The sequence below is a fragment of the Engystomops pustulosus genome, chromosome 9 (genome assembly GCF_040894005.1).
Source record: "Engystomops pustulosus chromosome 9, aEngPut4.maternal, whole genome shotgun sequence".
Taxonomy (NCBI): domain Eukaryota; kingdom Metazoa; phylum Chordata; class Amphibia; order Anura; family Leptodactylidae; genus Engystomops; species Engystomops pustulosus.
Window position 1 is genome coordinate 77,186,401 of NC_092419.1, and position 15,605 is coordinate 77,202,005.

Here is a 15,605-nt window from a genome sequence, read left to right on the forward strand (position 1 = left end):
ATTTTCCTCAGTTCCACTATCGTAACCGGTTGTAAAAGCTTTATTGAAATACAGACACACAAGGGGGAAAAATAGGAAAGGGAACCTGCAAAAGTCCACTTCGTGGTTTGGGCTATTTGTATAATGTATGCGTAACCCACAATCCCTTGCAAAAGTCCAAATCAAGTGAAGAGTGAATGTTTTCCGGTGTTTGCCAGTTAAACACAGCCTGTTTTTCGTAATACACCTAATCTAAGCAAAGTCCAGCGTCTTGTACAAAAGTCCTGAAGTTGTGCAAAGTGTAGGTGTCCGGTAGAAGCTGGAAAAAAGCGGCTGTTGCTGGGATTCTCCCTGAGGGAGGCGGTGAGTAAAAGCGCTCTTGCCTTTTCCTCCTCTAGCACTTGCAGTGTAAGTTGGCTAAGGAACTTTTTAATTTTGAGTGCCCTCTCTTGTGATCTGCATAAATTTAAAGAGACTTGTGTAGTACTTTTGGAACACTCTGGCTATCTCGTCAGTGTCTGTCACTTTATCCCCCATCCCCAATCTGAGAGTCTAGACATATGTTCTCGCCTGGGCTTTCTGCGGTATGGAAGACATGGTTCTACTGGCCTTATCACCATGGGCATAGAAGCGATTCTGTGATTTCATATATATTTTATCTGCTTGAATATTAAGCTCGTCCCTCAGGCGTTCCGCTGTAACTCTTCCTTAACCATTAGTGCTTGCGTTCTTTTCTGTTACCTCTCAAGGGAAGATATATGGGCTATAAGTACCCGTATTCGTCCTAAGGGTTCATTCACACGCGGTTCATTCCTCCCTCCATAGTAAACAGCGGCGCACACAGAAAGATAGAGAATGCGCTATCTTTTTGCGCATGCGGCGCGGATCGGTAGCACACATGTGTGGCACTGTACCGCCACCAGGCCGCCATTGCCGTCTATGGGGATGTATATGCAGCCGCAAATTTGTGCCCGCATGTATGTCCCCATGAACGGCCATGTGAATGGCCTACCGTATATATTCGAGTATAAGCCGACCCGAGTATAAGCCGAGACCCCTAATTTTACCACAAAAAACTGGGAAAACCTATTGACTCGAGTATAAGCCGAGGGTGGGAAATGCATTGGTCATAGACCCCCCAGTATATAGCCAGCCAGCCCCCAGTAGTATACAGCCCAGCCAGCCCCCAGTAGTATACAGCCCAGCCAGCCCCAGTAGTATACAGCCCAGCCTGCCCCCAGTAGTATACAGCCCAGCCTGCCCCCAGTAGTATACAGCACAGCCTGCCCCCAGTAGTATACAGCACAGCCTGCCCCCAGTAGTATACAGCACAGCCTGCCCCCAGTAGTATACAGCACAGCCAGCCCCCAGTAGTATACAGCACAGCCAGCCCCCAGTAGTATACAGCCCAGCCAGCCCCCAGTAGTATACAGCCAAGCCAGCCCCCAGTAGTATACAGCCCAGCCTGCCCCCAGTAGTATAGAGCCGTGCCCCCAGTAGTATACAGCACAGCCGTGCCCCCAGTAGTATAGAGCCGTGCCCCCAGTAGTATAGAGCCGTGCCCCCAGTAGTATACAGCCGTGCCCCCAGCAGAATAAAAAAATAAAGTTATATACTCACCGTGCATCCCGATGCGCAGCGCTGCTCCCCCGATGTCATCGCGGCTCCTATTCTTGCTTCAGCTTGCTGGGCGCCGTCTTGTTCTTCACGCGGGCGGCGCCTAGTATGACGCGCCGCTGCTGACGTCATGCTAGGCGCCGCCTGCGAGAAGAGCATGGCGGCGCCCAGCACGCTGAAGGAAGAAGAACAGCAGCCGGGAAGCCAGAAGAGGAGCCGCGATGACATCGGGGGAGCAGCGCTGCGCATCGGGGCCACCGGAGGGTGAGTATATAAGTTTATTATTTTTTTAGTCAATTTTAGTCAGTATTGACTCGTGTATAAGCCGAGGGGACGTTTTTCAGCACATTTTTTGTGCTGAAAAACTCGGCTTATACACGAGTATATACGGTAATTTATTTTTTTTTTTTGTCCTAGCTCCCATCTCCATAAGGTAGTCCCTGGCTAGCAATTTCTGTCCCTCCCAGTCCTTTATAAGATCTCTTATATTCTCAAATGATAACGTCATTTTTTCTGTGAGTTCTTTAAAGGAAATCTACCACCGTGATCAAGGATTGTAAATAATGCACACTGACATACTGGTGTGTCCCCCCTGTGTCTGGATCTGCTTTTCTTTTAGCTTCTTTTGCCCTTGTTTTTACAAAAAAAAAATAGGTTTTTTGCAATTATACAAATGAGCCCAAGGGGCTCCCCGCACCATTAACACCTATCAAGTCCAAAGCCCCTCAGGATTTTTTGCATAATTTTAAAATCTTGCTTTTGTAAAAGCAAGAAGTTAAAATAAGAGAAGATCCTTACAGAGGGGTCACACACCAGTATTTCAGTGAGTTTGGTTAACAATTCTTTATCCTGGTGGTAGATGTCCTTTAAGAAGAGCCTCAACGCCCAACAATGTGTCATTTAGTCTCCATGTCCAATCTCTTGGTAAACGGGAGAGCATAATTGTCTTTAAAACAGGGGCATGGTCTGAAAGGGAAATTAATCCTATGCTTGATGTGATCATCTCATGTACGAAATGGGATTGGATAAATATATAGACCAATCTGTGGTAGGAGTCATGATGGTCCTGAGTGGAATGCGTAATTTGTGGAAGTAGGATTTTGAAGGCGCCAAGTGTCAACTAGTTTTAGTTTCTGCAGAGGTAATTTCATCCACCGAAGTGCCCTGAAAGATAACGCTCAGTGACCTGTGGATAAGTCTAGCGTAGCCTTAACGTTTCCCCCTATTACCTTAACCAGCTTAATCAAATACAGGGTGTTACACAGCCAGGCGTATTGTCCATGATTGGGAGTATAGATAGAGGCAAATGTGTACTGTTGTCCTCCTATTGTGCTTTTTAATAAGAGCACTCTCCCTTCCGCATCACTATATGTATCTTTCAGGATAAAAGGCAGGTCCTTATTGATCCCTATTGATACCCCTTTAAACTCAGACATAGGGGGGACTACTTTGGCACCAATTTGTGTGGTGGGTAATTTGGGAATATGTTTTTCCCTAAAGTGGGTCTCTTGCAATAGTGCTACTTCAGCTTGCATCTGTAGGAGAAGCAGTTGGGTTCTCTTATGTAGGGAATGTAACCCCTTAACATTCTATGTACATACCTTTAAACTAGCCATTTACAATCATGAAATAAAAATGCTTAATTATGCCGTGAGAGTATTAGCAGTCCAGAATTCTTGAAGCCCCTTCAGCCTCAAATTCTTTCTTCTTCTGCGACTCTCTTGGTCTTCCAGCATGGTCATGATATGGTTGATGTGCTTGTCTTTTGCACACAGTTTAGCTTGCACTGCTTCAGAGAGTAGTTGCTTCCAATGCCTGTGTTGACTTTTCTCGAGGGGCTATGCCTATTCCCCTTGCTGCTGCTGCTGCCGTATTTAACAATTTTGTTTATGTTAATGCTGCATTACTTTTCTTCAGACATTTTCTTTCTCTGAATGCATTAAGTAATCAACATTTCTTTTAAAGCTTACATTATACATGTATTAATTGTTTATTTTTTTGTAATTGTTTGTAATTAATGTTAATTATATTCAACTATTAGATTGTATTCATTTTATTAATCCCTCTGATGAGAACACATTTCTTTAATAATTAAGCCTAAATTTTTTTTGAACTAAACATGTAATTTTTCATATCAGTCTATGGAGGGTTTATCTAAATGTTCTGTATCATCATAATAGTAACAAAACAAGTCAAAAACAATTTATTATATTCATCTGATACATGGTTTTGCATTATAGGACTATTAGATGAAAGCATATTAATATGGTCTGAAAAAAACATGCACACCAATAAGGTGCCTGGACAAGTAAATGCTAATATGCATGACAACAGTGCTTCGACAAGGTCAGTCATATTATGGACAGAGATGGTTCAAAAATGTGACATCATTCTGCTTATTTCATGTAGATTCCTAAAAAACACTGCTACTATGTGTGTCATCCTGACACATCTTTGATAATGCTTGTGACACCACTTTTATCCTGTGGATATCTGTGTTGCCCTGTCCCAGTTACAAAGCCATTCTTGTTATATTGTCGTTATAATGACAGTGTCGTGAGAAGCATTGTGTGTCATTGTCATAATTGTCACTATCATTGTGCTTCCTTTGGAGACTCTAGCAAAGTCACATTTGTATAAGCACAGTAAGAAAACATAAAATATAAGAATTGTGAGAGCTGTTCTATAGGTGCTGTAGACAGAACAGAATACAGAACTGATACAACAGGTCTTTATGGTATTCTCCTTAACCTTGTCGGGACTGAGGGCCATAGAAGTCTGAAAAAATTTACAAATGGAACGTCATTAAATCACTTGTGAAATAAAAATAATATCATAATTATTTTATCATAAGTATAGCTGTAGTAGTTATTGCGGTATAAGTGCAGTGATGGTGTAATAAAGCACTCATTACAGAGTTAACTTTTTTCTTGGCTTTACTTTGGAGAGCTAAAGAAAGCCAATAGACTATAATGGACTGTAATACAAGTCTCTCAACTGCCTTCAGCTCTCAAGTGTTAAGCCAGAAAAGGTCAGTGGGAGTCGTCACTGCTATATCTTCTTGATAGCCATTTATTAGGTTAGTTGTGTTAAACAATGGTGGTCTGCGAGTGGCAGTCAATTTGAAGCCTGTGTTATTTTGATTAAAATTTATGTTCTATGAAGTTACTAGTCCACTTCTCCTGTATTATTATGTCCACGTGTAGATATTATAGCTATTGCAAGAGCTACAAATTGCAGCATCTGTACATTGTACAGAAAGATCTTCATGACACTAATCTCCAGACGTTGGGGTTTGTATGTGAAGATGGACATATTAGTTTACAAGAATTATAAGGAGGAAGGAAAATAAGATTTTTAGGGGTGGTTGGGGACCGTGGAGGAGGTTTGTTCGGTATTTTATTTGAACGTTAGTACTGGTGTAATGATGGTTTGCCCGGAATAGTAAATAACTGCTCTTAGCTACAACAAAATAGAATTGGTAAAAAATTTTTTTAATATGCATCTATATGAACATCCCTTTTTTATAAACTTTTTTGACAGTCTTTTCCAGTGACTCTGACACTCTCATTCTACTGTCTGTCTCTGACACTCTCATTCTACTGTCTGTCTCTGACACTCGCATTTCAGAGCAGCAACCAATCACGGCTCAACTTCCAACTGCCACAGCAGCAGCAAACAATGGCTCCTGTATATTGTGGGTAATTAAGTAGATTAAGTAGAAAGCGAGTTGTCAAAATTTCGGCTCAAAACCTAGAATATGACGTTCCCTGAGTAAGTACAGTAAGCGACTGTACAAAATTTGGTGATTGTAAACGTTACGGTACCGTTTCCTTTAGCGAACATACATACATACATGCACACACATATACACTCAGCTTTATATGTTAGATGATATGTACTTGATATGAAGATGCTACTGATGTGAAAATTGTGATGGTATAATGTGATTAATGTTCTTAAAGGGGTGTTCCCATTTCAGCAAATAATTGTTATTGTTTTAATAAGAAGTTATACATTTTTCCAATATACTCTCTTTATCAGTTCCTCACAGATTTCCAGATCTCTGCTTTCTGTCATTCCATAGAATGCGTCTATGTTTGGTACCAGTGGATAGAAATCTGACCATGGTCTCACAAGTGCGCGGCTCGTTATATCACAGACTGTAATCAGAGGTGTGTGGTATAACGAGCTGTGCACATGCGTGACCATGGTCAGATTTCTGTCCACTTGTAGTAAACATAGAAGCTTTATATAGCAGGACAGCAAGCAGAGATCTAGAAAACTGTGGGGAATTAGTACAGAAAGTATATTGGAAAATTGTATAACTTATAATAAAAAGAATGACATTAATGTGCTGTAATGAGAATACCCTTTTAATGTTTATAATGTTATCTTTTTGATCTAACGTCCATTTGAAGCCTGTGTTATTTTAATAAAAATTTATGTTCTATTAAGTCACTGGTCCACCTCTTCTGTATTACTATGTCCACGCGTAGACATTGTAGCTGTAGCAAGAGCTACAAATTTCAGCAGCTGTACATTGTACAGAAAGATCTTCAGAGAGGGATATTTGGGATTAATTGGAATTTTACTTCATCACTGAACACACGTCAGTTTTTTGGTGAAACATTGAAAATATCATGTTGAAACCAAAAGTCATATTTATGAAGCTCTTACACCTCTTTGAATAAGACCTCCAGGTGTTTCAGGTGTGGTTTACAGGGAAAGAAACTATTATTTGATCGCTTGCTGATTTTGTAAATTTGCCCACTGACAAGGACATGAACAATGTATAATTTTAAGTGTAGGTTAATTTTAACATTGAGAACCAAAATATTACAAAAAATGTAATCCAGCAAATCACATTGTATAAATTATATACATTTATTTGCATTTTGCTGAGAGAATTTAATAATTTGATTCTCTACCAAATCAAGAGTTCTGGCTCAAGTGTGGGCCATTATGTTTTGGCAGTTTTTCACTGATAAGGGCACAGGACTACTTCACAACATCAATGGGAGAATGGATGGAGCCATGTACTGTAAAATCCCGAGTGACGACCTCCTTCCCTCCCCCAGGACATTCGGAATGTGTCATGGCTGGGTCTTCCAGCAAGACAATGGGGCAGATTTATCAAGCTGTCTGAACGTCAGAATATTGCCCATGGCAACCAATAACAGCTCAGCTTTCATTTTACCAGTGCTCATGAATATTTTAAAAGGGAGCTGTGATTGGTTGCCATGGGCAACTAGAAATATTCTGACTTCAGACAGCTTGATAAATCTACCCCAATGACCCAAAAGGTACAGCCAAGGCAACAAAGGAGTGGCTAAAAAAGATGCACTTTAAGGTTATGGAGTGGCCCAGACAGACTCCAGTGAGTATGAGTGAATGCATGTAGCAGAGCTGTGTGTGTATGTGTATGCAGCAGTGTTGTTCCTATGTGTGTGTGACCACCAGGGAATTTTAAATACAAATATATTTGATGACTTTTTGATGATCTGGGGTGTATCTTAAAGTAATGAGCGACTTATAGTCTAAAAAATACAGTACATTTTCCCTGTAGGCAGAAGGCTTTGCAGAATTTTGTTGGTTTCAAAACTCTTCATTTATTGTGACTCATCTTCACTTTTTGTACAGTGGATAGCTTAGAGTTATTCTTTGACACTCGTTTTGCTGGCTGCAAGTCATAAAGGGTACAGATGGGTCAATAAAATAATTTATTTCCTGTACATAGTAAAGTCTACAACAATTGAATATTTAGAATTTGCCAGAAGCCTAGCATTGAAATGACAACACTTCCATCACTTCCTTTAATCAAAAGCTGTTTAATCAGACCTAGTCTGGGAATATGGCGGTAGTAATGGACTAGTCAAGACTTCAACAATTTCATGAAGGTTAACAGAAAAAGTAACTTATATAACACGCTTGATTGAACGCTGAATGCAACATTATAATGGTTCTATATACAGTAGCAATGTGACTAATAGTTTTTTTTGTGTAATAGATTTTGGCTACAGATGAGCAAATCTATAAGCCGATTCATAGAACGGGTACAAATCTGACTAGTTTATGGAATTCATAGTATCTTAGTTGAAAAATGACACATGTCCATCAAGTTCAACCAAGGAAGGGAAGGGATTGGATTGGGGAAGAGATTTAGGGGAAACAACTCTCTGCTGTCCCTGCTGTGACCAGCGCCTGAGGCAGGTTATTCCACAGATTGACAGTTTTCATAGCAAAAAAACCCCTGCCGCCTCTGGTGATTAAACCTTGTTTTCTCCAGACAGAGACAGTGCCCCCTCGTCTTTTGATTTGATTTAATCTGGAACAAATTTTCCACCATATTTTTTGTATGGACCATTCATATATTTACAATATATTCGGTAAATTAATCATGTCCCCTTGTAGTTGTCTCTTTTCCAGACTAAATAAATCTAGTTGTTTTAATCTTTCCTGGAGACCCTCCATACCCCTTATAATTTCTGTCGCTTTTCGTTGAACCCTCTCCAGTTCCAGGTGCCCAGAACTAGACAGCATATTCCTGGTGAGGCTGAACCAAATGTCTTGTACAGTGGTAATATTACATCCCTATCCCGAGAGTCCATACCACTTTTTTTACATGACGAGATCCTGCTGGCTTTAGAGGCAGCTGATTGACATTGCATGCTGTTCATTTATGATTTAATTTATGATCTACTAGTACGCCCAGGTCCTTCTCAACAAGGGACTCTTCCAAATTTACTCCACAAGGACATATGTTGACTGTGGATTATTAACCCCCAGGTGCATAACTTTACATTTATCCACATTGAAACTCATTTGCCAAGTGGATGACCAAACACTCAGTCATCCTCCATAGACTTTATTTCACTACACAGCTTGGTGTCATCTGCAAAAATAAACACAGTGCTATTAATTCCTACCTCTATATCATTTATTAATATTTTAAATAGTAGTGGGCCAAGCACAGAACCCTGGGGTACACCACTTATACCTGGTGACCATTCTGAGTAGGAATCATTGACCACAACTCTCTGGATACAATACTGCAGCCAGTTTTCAATCCATTTGCAAATGTTTCCTGCCAAACCAATAGCCCTAATTTTACCCATCAGGCGTCTATGAGGGACAGTGTGAAATGCCTTTGCGAAATCCAAGAACACAATATCCACAGCAGCTTCTCTGTCCAGAAATCTGCTCACCACTTCATAGAAGCAGATCAGGTTAGTCTGACAACTTCTATCCTTAGTTAACCCATGCTGGCTGTCACTTATTATACTATTTGATGTCACATACTCCAGGAAATTGTCTTTTACTAACCCTTCCAATCTTTCCCTACAATGGAAGTTAAGCTTACAGGCCTGTAATTGCCTGGCAAAGTTTTGGAGCCTTTTTTAAATATTGGCACAACATTCGCCACTTGACACCATACCAGATATTAGAGAATCCCTGTAGATTTTAGACAGTGGTACAGAAATAACAGAACTGAGTTCTTTAAGAACTCAGGGGTGTAACCCGTCTGGTCTAGGGGCCTTGTACACATTGGGGCTTTTTTACTAAGGGTTGCGGATTGCACTTTCGTCGAACTTTGCATGTCGCACTTTAACAGGGGTTTGCATGGGATTGTGTTGCACGCGCTGGCTTCCATGTGACACAAATCGGGGGGCATGCCGCCGGACGATCCAACTGATTCGAGCTGAGCGTGGGATTTAACTTTCAAATTGTGTCGCAAATTGTGCAATTACATGCACCAAGAATAAAGAAGGTGAACTCTGGGGGACCTGAGCGGGAAAGCGACACATGCACGATCTCGGGCGCATGGACCGGGTAAGTAAATGTGCCCCATTGATTTTTATTGAGCCTAGATTGGATAATGTCTACATTCAGCCAGTCTAGTATATTACAGGATGCATCACCCAGACTGGCATTTGTATAAATGGAGCTAAAAAACCCCATTTAGTATCTCTACATTCTCTCGGTCTCCAGTCACCAGTTTCCCATTTTCAGAATACAGGGGTCTGCTCTGACCCATTTTTTTTTCATTTACTTAAAAAATGTTTTAGGATTTGTTTTGCTATCTTTGGCCATCTGTCGTTCATTTTTGTATTTTTGCTGATTTTATTTCCTTCTTACAGATTTTGGTAAGTGTTTTGTAATTATTGAATGCCTCAGGTGACCCATCAGATTTTAATTTTTTAATGCCCTCTTTTTATTGAATTGAATCCAAATTTTTCTAATTTTCTTTGGACAGATCAATGTTGCTTCAGTCTTCCTGGATATTGATATATGCACATTGGAGGAAGGGAATTTATAATGGCTTATAGCAGTGATGGCGAACCTTTTAGCAGCCGAGTAACTTATTGCTCCCTTCTCAACAACTTCATATTTGCCTCCTGAGCAACAGGACAGCAACACAGTAGAAAGATGTACATTTTTTATACTTTTGGCTTCTTTCCAGTGTCCCTCCTTACACAGAGAATCGTGGGGCCAGCAGTAGGTCCTCCGAAAATAATTTGTCTACTCATTCTTCCTCTTCCTACAGTCCCAAGTAGCAAAGTAAGTATCAAAATATGACTGAAAGCAGCATCTTTTAAGTTGCTTGGAACTGCAGGACAATACTTTGAGTCCTGTCTAGTGTTCTGGGGCGATGGCCCGGGTGCCCACAGAAAGGGCTCGGAGTGCCGCCTCTGGCACCTGTGCCATAGGTTCGCCACCACTGGCTTATAGGCTTGATTTCCGGCATAAAAGCCAGTTTTCTTCCCTCTACACCACCCAAGTTGGAGTGGAGTGGGTCGCTCAAGACTGGTGCATTTACTTATAGCAAAATTCTACGCCAGGCAGGCCCGTCTAAGGCACTTTATAAATCTGGCATAACGTGAGTTGGGAAGAATATCATGATAAAAGCCCACAATTACTTATTACTATTTTTAGAGCCGTATAAGACTATAACAGTTCTGTTGGAAAACTTTATCTTTTCCACCAAAATTGTACCACATTTTCTATGGCAATTTTTTCTTGCAATCCACTTGCAAGCTTTAATCCATGTTGGCTTTTATACAGATCCATAATATGGGCATGAACTTAAATCCTAAATTGAAGTTTTCCATATCAAACAGTAATTAGTACATTTTTTTCTATTTTTGTCTAAAAGCAAAATGTTATTACGACAGATATTTATATATGTTTAATATCATAATCAACGGATTTCCGAAAGAAAAGATGAATGCTATGTCTACTTTATGATAAATATATACATTTATAATAGTCAGGATCAATGTAACAGTTACAATTTAGGTCATATTGTGGTTGCCTTTTTAAGAGACTCTTATCAATCCAGACAGCACTTGGCAACTAGGGCAGGAGATCTAAGCATGACAGACAGTGAGAAAATATACATAGCTTCTGGGTTCAGACATTAAAAGATAAATATTGCAGACGGTAGGTGAAGCTAACTACAGATGAAGTTAGGATAGCCCGTTGACATGTACTTGTAAGGTTCAATCCACATATACAAAGTGAGTTTGCTGGTGACCAGAGGTCGTATTAACGTTTTCAAGGGAGAGTAAAAATACTCCTTTTGGCATTTTGGAGGAATATTTTTAACCGACAAGGAGTACACACCATAGAAACGCATATGCTATTGTCCCAAAGCTCGTTCCTGTACGTTAGTGCTGCGTTTGTAAATGCAGTGCTAGGGGTATGTGTGACCGCATCCTTACGGATCACATGTTTCAGTTGAAATATGTATGTGATCGCACAAAGCCACTCCCCATTCCGCTTGACTAGAGTTTCTAAATACAAGTCATCTGGAATGCGTAAAAGCAGCTAAAATTGTATTACCTTTACCCTGTAACCATATAACTGATAGTGATGCAATATTAGATATGGGCAGGTAGACTATCCTTCTCAGCTAATGGCTCTCACTTTTTCTACTTTTTTAATTTTTGAACCTGGTTCTGCCGGATTCCTTGTGGAGCAGGGGAGCATGTGTTGCTGGAGTCAGTGTGGCACATTTACTAAGATCAGTGCAGTGTGTACCATGCACAGTTGCCTTTGTAGTGTGCAGGGGGCATCGGGTACAGGATTTTTGCCGCATGTTCTTCATGAATTTGTTGCCCACTGCAGTTCCTCGACGCAGTGCACCACTTTGTTTTTTGGTGCACCTTTAACATGGGTGTGCAATACATTTCTGTCAGACTGCCCCGTTCAGAGCATAAAATTTGTGTTGTGTGAAGAGTAGTGCAGCCACGCCACAAAACAGTAGTGTGCAACACTAATGTGGCGCAGACACTTCTTAAATACCTGCGCAAGCAGTTTGCACCTTATAGAATGTAAACCAAAAAAGAGTTCCACAAAAGGGAGTATAATCAAATATAGATAGTTTTATTGTAAACAAAACAGTTTTAAAACCATGACAACAAATACATACAAGATAATAGAAACCTGTGCCCAGGGGAGATATACCCCGACACTAGACAGCGTGGGTTAACATTGTGTGTAATATTTAGCACAGTGGCAGTAAGAACAACATAGGAATATTGTGTAAGCACACCTGGGAGATGGACAACGAGTACCTATTGTGGAAACTAATCCCCATCAGACATATCTCAAGAAAACAATGCAAGTGCACATAAAAAGAGGGATTCTTATAAGGTTAAAAGAGTCAAATTGTCCTCACCCATAGTGCAGCTGAACTCCAGACAATTTGGCCTTTACCCCGACCTCCAGTATATCACCTCCCGTGCCTGGAGGGACATGACAGGGAAGCTAGCTAGTGCCATACAGCAGCATGGAGCATGGTTTGTTTGGGTTGGAGGAGAGTACAGGGCCAGGTGATAGTAGCAGGATGGGAGCTGCCAATGGCTTTTTTTGTTACCTAGTTCTGCTGAGTTGTGGAGCAGGGAAGCAGGGCCAGCTCCAGGATTCAGTAGGCCCCTGGGCGACAGAGCCTCAGTGGGCCCCTTAGCAGGAAACTCATATGGCGGCATTGAAAAAAACACAATATTTTAATGAATTAACCTCTTAGTGCTCTACACTATACATGTACACATTGTAATGATTCCTATGTAAAAATTCCATATACTGCAATACAGTAGTATTGTGGCATATGGTAGGAGTGATCAAGCCATCTAGGGTTAAATTACCCTAGAGAGTCTAAAAAAATTGTTAAAAAAAAAAACTTAAAAAAAAATATAAGAATTCACCCCTCTTTCCTACAACTGATATACAACTAAATAAACAGTAAAAATCACAAAAGCAGGCATCACTGCATCTCAAAATGCCATGATCAAAATATAAAAACGGTTGCTCCTGACGGTGGACCTCATATTTGGCCAAATTATCCTAAACGGCACCTTTACACCATTTTACATCACATAAAATTTTTTTAGAAAAAGTGATCAAAAAGTCGCAGTCCTCAAAATGGTAGCAATGAAAATGTCAGCTCATCTCACAAAAACTGACACCACACACAGCTCCTACACCATAGAATGAAAATGTTTTCATTTTCTAAAATGTATTAAAATACAATAAAACCTATATGGTAAAAACTGAGCCCACAATAAAGTGACACAAATGCGTTTTTTCGCCAATTTCCCCACACTTGCACACTCACATAGCTCTCTACACGTTATATAAAAAATTTATGGAAAAACACTGCGCCCATAAGAGGTTAATATACAGTTGCTCCATAAATTAATATACAGGCACACAAATTAATATACAGCCCCTTTTAACTGCAACAGCCAGGCCATTAGTTAGGTATATACAGCCCCCTGCCCTATGAATTAGTTAAATGCACATTAAGCACCTTATAGTGGCAGTAGAAAAATAATAAACGTTAACTTACCTAAAGCAATGCAGGTCCAGGGCTCCATCCCACGCTCCTCTCCACCTATTCTGGGGCCACGATCTTCAGCACAGCGTCCGGCACAGTGAGCAGATATAGATAGCCAAAAAAGCCTTTTTATCACTATCTGCTACTGACTTACTACCCTCTTCTGAACACATGCACAAAAGTTGAATATACAAATGTGCTTAATTCTGCAGGTGTGGTTAGGAGAAATTATATCTGGGATCCATGTGGTATAAGAGCCAAATATTCTGGTTTTGATGAGCCTCATCAAAATTTTCTAAAAAAAAAAAATCACAACTCTGTGGCAACTGGTTGCATGCACTCTTTAATATGTATGCCTCAAGACTCGATGAATAAAGGTACATATTCATCAAATTGTATGAAACCAACCTCTTTGAAGCATTAAAATACATGAAATGTAAAATGACCAGCGCAGCCGGCTGGTTACTACTGCTTCTGTCCAAGGAAAGTTCAATCTTCAGCACAGCGTCTACTGTGCAGCAGCAGGGATGCTGACGGCGTGCCCCCTGTCGCCCGCGCCAGCAAGCTGTCTCTCAATTACATCGGCGACTCAAGGAAGCCGATGTAATTGAGTTCTATCATCTTGCCAGCGTGTGCCTTGGGCCCCTCTGGGAGCTCTGGGGCCCCGGCACCAATTGCCTGGGTAAGCCGGGTGCTGGCGCCGGCCATGCAGGGAAGCATGTGTGGCTGAAGTCTGGCAGCCGCACAAACTGATGGAACACGTTCACACTCCAGTGCACTCAGCCAATAACATAGCCCCTTACATGCTGCTTAATACTTGCAGCGTGAAACTAGCTTTGTTATTGGTCTTGTGGACACTGCCTCATGTGCAGTTTTCAGGGGTTAATTGCCAAGCATACTTTTACGCATGGCAATTATTCTTTGGAGTAATGGTGCCTCATCATGCGTCTATGACACTTAGTGAGGCGTTAATGCGACCTCTGCCGGCGTCAAACTTATCCTTTTAACCCCTAGGGGCACCAGGACGTTATAGTACGTCCCCGGAGCTACATGCTAAGTGCACGGGGACGCACTATAACGTCCTGCTTCTGGCACCGGCTCACAAAGGGAGCCGGCACCAGAAAAACACTGAACACTATACATTATAATAAATAAAAAATAAATATATTAAAATATAAGCCCCTAAAATGTCACTTTCCCATAAAAACACTTAATAAAGTATAAAAAACACAAAAAACCCTGCAAATTTGGTATTGCCGCGCCCATAACAATCTGTATAATAAAACAGAATCGTTACTGGACCCGCACGGTAAACGCCGGAGAGAAAAAAATGCAAAAACTTTCCGAAAAGAGATAATTTTTCATTAATACCCTATAAAAAAATGCTCTAAAAAGTGCTAAAATGCTAAAATGAACAAGATTTTCTCCAAATTAGTTTTTATTCAGTACAATTGAATAAAATACACAAAACCCCCACATATTTGCGTCCGTAACAATCTGCATAATAAAACAGAATCATTATTAGAACCGCAAAGTGAACCCCGTGAAAAAGAAAAACCCCAAAAAAGCTCCAAAAAAAGATAATTTTAAATTAATACCCTATAAAAAATGCTCTAAAAAGTGATTTAAAAAATGTTATGCACTCTAAAATAAGACCACTAAAAAGAACAATCCTTCTCTCAAAAAATAAGCCCTTAAACAGATTTGTGAGGCAAAAAATAAAAAAGTTATGCATATGAAAGACGGTGATGCTAAAATTAACATTTTTGCCAAATTACTTTTTATTCAGTAAAAATGGGAAAAAATAAAAAATCTATATAAATTAGGTCTTTTCGTAATCGTGGCGACCCATAGAATAAAAATAATGTACTATTTTTATGGTATGGTTAACGACCAAAAAAAAAATTTCCTCCACCAACAAAGAGTTAATAAAATCTCACCAATTAGCTATAGATGCCCCAAAATTACGTACCAGAAAAGTGCATCTCATGTGGCAAAAGAAATAAGCCCCTATAGGTCCACATTAAAAAAAAGAAAAAAAATTATAGCCTGTACAATGTGACCTAGCAAATCTGATCTGGATGGCGCCTCCTTCCCTTCTATGCCCGGCCGTGCGCCCATACAGCAGGTTACCACCACATATAGGGTATCCGTGTACTCGGGAGAA

At 40.4% G+C, this 15,605-nt stretch overlaps 1 protein-coding gene across 5 annotated transcripts in view; it reads left to right on the forward strand.

Annotated features, from left to right (window-relative positions):
• The window catches only part of NLGN3 (neuroligin 3), a 111,808-nt gene that overhangs the window by 35,525 nt on the left and 60,678 nt on the right, over positions 1-15,605 (forward strand). The window contains exon 1 of one of the 5 annotated variants that reach the window (XM_072124107.1): positions 3,922-3,942. The exons of the other annotated variants lie outside the window; for them this stretch is intronic. The gene's annotated coding sequence lies outside the window, so the exon portion shown is untranslated. Of the gene's footprint in view, positions 1-3,921; positions 3,943-15,605 lie in introns of those variants that run through there. 5 annotated transcript variants of the gene reach the window in all.